This window comes from Gymnodraco acuticeps, unplaced genomic scaffold, assembly GCF_902827175.1.
Source record: "Gymnodraco acuticeps unplaced genomic scaffold, fGymAcu1.1, whole genome shotgun sequence".
In the NCBI taxonomy this organism is placed as follows: Eukaryota; Metazoa; Chordata; class Actinopteri; order Perciformes; family Bathydraconidae; genus Gymnodraco; species Gymnodraco acuticeps.
In genome coordinates, this window is record NW_022991705.1 from 2,111,889 (window position 1) to 2,116,448 (window position 4,560).

Sequence of the window (4,560 nt, forward strand, 5' to 3'; positions counted from 1 at the left end):
TGGACCTCCGCAATGCCTACCACCTCGTCAGAATCCGAGAAGGGGACGAGTGGAAGACGGCCTTTAACACACCACTCGGTCACTTTGAGTATCTGGTGATGCCTTTTGGACTGACGAATGCCCCTGCAGTCTTTCAGTCAATGGTGAACGATGTGCTCCGTGACCTCCTCAACCGGTCAGTCTTTGTCTACCTGGATGACATCCTCATATTCTCTCGTAACAAGGAGGAGCACATTATCCATGTCAGGCAGGTGCTGCAGAGACTCCTGGAGAACAGACTCTTTGTAAAGGCGGAGAAATGCGAATTTCATGTCAACACAGTCTCATTCCTGGGCTACATCGTTGAGGAAGGAAAGCTTAGGTCCGACCCTGAGAAGATCCAAGCGGTGGTGGGGTGGCCCAAACCAACCTCAGTCAAACTGCTTCAACAGTTTCTTGGTTTCGCTCAATTTCTATCATCGGCGCTTCATCAGGGACTACAGCAGAGTGGCGGGTCCTTTAACCAGACTCACTTCCCCCACACTGGCTTTTTCCTGGACCCCAGAGTGCGATGCAGCCTTTTCAGAGCTAAAGAGACTCTTCACCACTGCCCCTGTGCTCATCCACCCTGATTCCTCTCGCCAGTTCGTTGTGGAGGTCGATGCCTCCAACACCGGGGTAGGAGCAGTTCTTTCCCAGCGCTCGGAACGAGACCAAAAATTGCATCCTTGTGCATTTTTCTCTCGCCACCTCACCCAGCTGAGAAGAACTATGACGTGGGTAACAGAGAGCTGCTGGCTGTCAAACTTGCCCTAGAGGAGTGGAGGCACTGGCTGGAGGGAGCTGAACTCCCTTTTATTGTATGGACGGACCACAAGACCTGGCGTAAATCCATCTGCAAAGCGCCTTAACACCCGTCAGACTCGATGGGCCCTGTATTTCCGGTTCGGCCGCTTCTCATTCACCCTCACCTACCGTCCAGGGTCACGGAATCTCAAGCCTGACGCCCTCTCTCGCCAGTTCGCTTTCGATGGACCAGCTGCCAGTCCAGACACTATCCTGCCTGCCTCCTGCGTGGTGGGGGCTGTTACCTTGGAGATTGAGTCATTGGTCAGGGAGGCCCAGCGAGCGCAGCCTAGCCCAGGTAACTGCCCAGCTAATTGTCTTTTTGTGCCTACCCCTGTTCGCTCCAAGGTCCTGCAGTGGACACACACCTCTCGTTTCTCATGTCATCCTGGTGTCCATCGCACACTGTTCATTCTCAAACAACGCTTCTGGTGGCCTTCCATGGCTCAAGACACCAGGGCCTTTGTTGCTGCCTGTACAGTGTGTGCCCGCGCCAAGTCCTCCCACCAGCCTCCCGCTGGCCTGCTTCGCCCACTGCCAGTACCTAGTCGCCCTTGGTCGCATGTGGCATTGGATTTTGTTACTGGACTTCCACTTTCACAAGGAAATACCATCATCCTAACTATTGTGGACAGATTCTCAAAGATGGTACACTTTGTGGCTCTTTCCAAACTTCCCACTGCCCGAGAGACTGCAGATCTTCTGGTCAACCATGTAGTTCGACTTCATGGGATCCCCACCGACATCGTCTCTGACCGGGGCCCCCAGTTCATTTCCCACGTTTGGAAGGCCTTCTGTCAGGCTCTGGGAGCATCGGTGAGCCTGTCATCTGGCTATCATCCTCAGATGAACGGGCAAACAGAACGGGCCAACCAGGATCTGGGGTCGGCCCTTTGTTGTGTGGCTTTCAAGAACCCTTCGTCATGGGTCCCACATCTGCCATGGATCGAGTATGCCCACAACTCTCTGCTAAGTGCAGCCACAGGTATTTCACCTTTTCATTGTGCCATGGGTTTCCAACCACCTCTGTTTCCAGCCCAGGAGAGGAAGTTGCTGTTCCCCCTCCGTTCAGGCCCACCTTCGTCGCTGTCGTAAGGTGTGGAGGGACACCCGAGCAGCCCTGCTCCGCTCCGCTGCCCGCAACCGCCTCATCGCAGACCGCCACAGGACCCAGGCCCCCAACTACTTACCAGGTCAGAGTGTTTGGCTTTCGTCCAAAGATCTCCCACTCAAGACAGAGTCAAAGAAACTTACCCCACGGTATGTCGGCCCCTTCATCATCGACTCCATTATTAATCCATCTGCAGTCAAACTCAAACTTCCCTCACACATGAAGGTTCATCCAACATTTCATGTATCTCTGTTGAAACCTGTTGCCAGCAGTCCTTTGTCTCCTCCAGTGAGTGTTCCCCCACCCCCCTGCATCATCAATAATCATCCAACCTACACCGTCAGGCGATTGTTGGACGTTCGTCGCCGTGGAAGGGGATTCCAATATCTGGTGGATTGGGAGGGCTATAGTTTAGAGGAGAGGTGTTGGGTTCCCCGGCGAGACATCGTGGGCGCATCTCTGATACGGGACTTCCACCGGGATAACCCTGGAAGACCTGGTAGACCGCCTGGAGGCGTCCCTTAAGGGGGGGGTACTGTGGTGGTTGCATTCTCCAGCCACCTTCCTTGTGTGTGTGTTTTCCCTTTCCCTGTCTGTGTGGGCGTGGTGCCTGTCACTCCTGGCTCCCGGCTCAAATCTCCACCAGCTGCAAACAGTTGAGCACTCTCCTCTGCGACACACCTGATTCCCATCAGCCCTTACGGATGGTATATCAGCGGAAGCTCCACAACCTGTCAGCGCCAGATCGTTGTTAAACCCCAGTGGTAAAACTCTTAGCCTTCTCAGCCTTCTTAAAGTATAGTGACTATTTTCGCTACACCTGAATATATTCTTACCTGTTCTTCTTGTGCTCCAGGATTACGCTTCAGTGGATTACGTTCCAGTGGATTAAAACTCCGGAGGATACTCTTCAGTGGATTACGCTCCAGTGGATACTCTCCAGCCGGATTATCTCCTCCAAATAAAACCTTTGTAACACACTGCGTTTGGGTTCTCTCAGATAACCGTAACACATATACGATATACATCATCTCCTGTCTGGCCTTGAGAATCCTATTAGCAAAGTTTGTCATCATAGTGGTGTTCTGACATTCCTTCTCCTGAAGGGGAACATGTATGTATACTTCCCTTAATCTGAGATTTAAACGTACGCCTGGTTAGCTTGATGCACTTTGTAACACATTTGACTTAGTCAACGCTGTCCAATTCGCAAATGCAGATACAGGTATCGACACACAATCTATCTTTGACACAACATCGACAAGGAAACTAGAGACTTTTGGCCGATACATACGGAAAGTTTGCATTAGCGTGGTTACAGTTCTGACAGCAAACATGGTATGCTGGGCAGTTTGTGGATCTAAACCTGACCCTGGTGCTCCCACTATTGAAAAATATGTTATTGCATGTTTTACAACGATTAATACTCTACTGTCACCCACAGCGGTTTTAAAGCCTTCTGGTTTTTGGAAACAGAAGGGGGTGGAGCTAAGAACAACCAAACGCTGAACAAGAGAACATGTGACCATGAGAAATAACTTTGGATAAGTCTCATTACCGACAATTGCACAGCAAACTTTTCATCTGAGTTAAAAATGTATAGCTGAATCCCTCCAATGTTTACCGGACAACATACATACCAAAATGACGCACACAGCTCTCCCTATTGTGGGAAGCGGTATTCAGCACAATGCAAGGTCTTTTCAGAGCATTTCATGTTTTATCTTGTTTTATTTGTGGGTAAATGCATGTTAGCAAAATATAGCAGCATATTGTTGTTATACTTTACACATGGCCTTAGGCAAACGTGATATTCTGCACATGCTATGTCTTTGTGTGCCTACAGTATGTTTGTATGTGGATATTTCTGTCTGAGCTGTAATGCAGAGGTTAGCAGCTCCAGCTTCTGTGCTCTCTTTGAATGGTCCCCTGAGTGTTGTGAACTGAACCAGGGTTCATGGTGTCTGCCTCTTCCACTGATCCAGCTATGACAGCATCCACCCCCACAGCCCTCCAAGTCTGAAGCTATCCTGGAGCTCCCCTGGCGCCTGGCCGCAGCCGTGCCCCAGGAGCAGCAGCCCCACACGGGTGGCCCCCTGGCGGGTTGTCACCATCCTCAACATCCAACATCCAGCTTCCATCCTGGGGGCACAAGTGTTGCCACTTCTGGCAGTGATCTCCATATGTTTCTCCCATTTTGACACTCATATTGTGTTTTGATGCTGCCCTTGTAAGACAGGCACAAACACACAAGCCTTCACTACCACCATGGGAGGCAGAGACAGAATATGACAGCTCTATATCCAAAGTTTAAACAGCCAGCCACTGTCTGATTCCACAGAGAACCACCAAGTGACCTCAATAAACTCCAGTCTAGACAAAATAGGTCGGTGCCATTGTTGGGTTACTTTGCAGTTCACAGTTTGAAAACTCTATGATTGATACTCACTTTTCTGTTTGGATGTATTCTGTCAGTGAGGTTAGAATGCAACGACAGCTAAAAAGCATTCAAGCTATTAGGAGCTACTACAAGCTAACGTTTAAACTAGCTGCAAGATCGATGGAAGCTAAAGCTGGTTTGAAAAAATGATAACCATGGTAGCAACAAAGGGAAGCTGTGTATT

General features: G+C 50.1%; 1 long non-coding RNA gene across 1 annotated transcript; it reads left to right on the plus strand.

Moving 5' to 3' along the window:
* Positions 1-2,657: 2,657 nt before the first annotated feature.
* Positions 2,658-2,917, plus strand: LOC117534594. Its single transcript, XR_004567258.1, has 2 exons — positions 2,658-2,700; positions 2,793-2,917. It is a non-coding gene; the product is annotated as an uncharacterized LOC117534594 (long non-coding RNA).
* Positions 2,918-4,560: the final 1,643 nt, after the last annotated feature.